Consider the following 445-nt stretch of genomic DNA (forward strand, 5'->3'; position numbering starts at 1 on the left):
GGGGGGGACGCAGCGCCCCCAAAACCCCGGAATTTCCCCCCAAAACCCCGGGGGGGGATTTATAAAATCCCAAATATAAATATTATAAATAATAGAGCCCGGGGGGGCGCTGGAAGCTGGAAAGAATTCCCAGGTTCTGGAGTTGTTTTTTGTGGGATTCGGGGGGTTTTTGCTGGGATTTGGGGTTTTTTTGGTGGGATTTGGGGTTTTTTTGGTGGGATTTGGGGGGGTTTTAATTTGGAGTTGTTTTTTATGGGATTTGGGGGTTTTTTTAAATGGCATTTGGGTTTTTTTTTAAATGGGATTTGGGGGTTTTTTAAATGGGATTTGGGGGTTTTACGGGATTTGGGGCTTTTTATGGGATTCAGGAGTTTTCTCCATGGTGTGGGGGGGGATTTATGGCAAGTTTGGGAGGGGTCCAAAGTCCTGGATTTGGGGTTTGGGG

Source organism: Corvus brachyrhynchos, unplaced genomic scaffold (genome assembly GCF_000691975.1).
Source record: "Corvus brachyrhynchos isolate BGI_N302 unplaced genomic scaffold, ASM69197v1 scaffold303, whole genome shotgun sequence".
Classification (NCBI taxonomy): Eukaryota; Metazoa; Chordata; class Aves; order Passeriformes; family Corvidae; genus Corvus; species Corvus brachyrhynchos.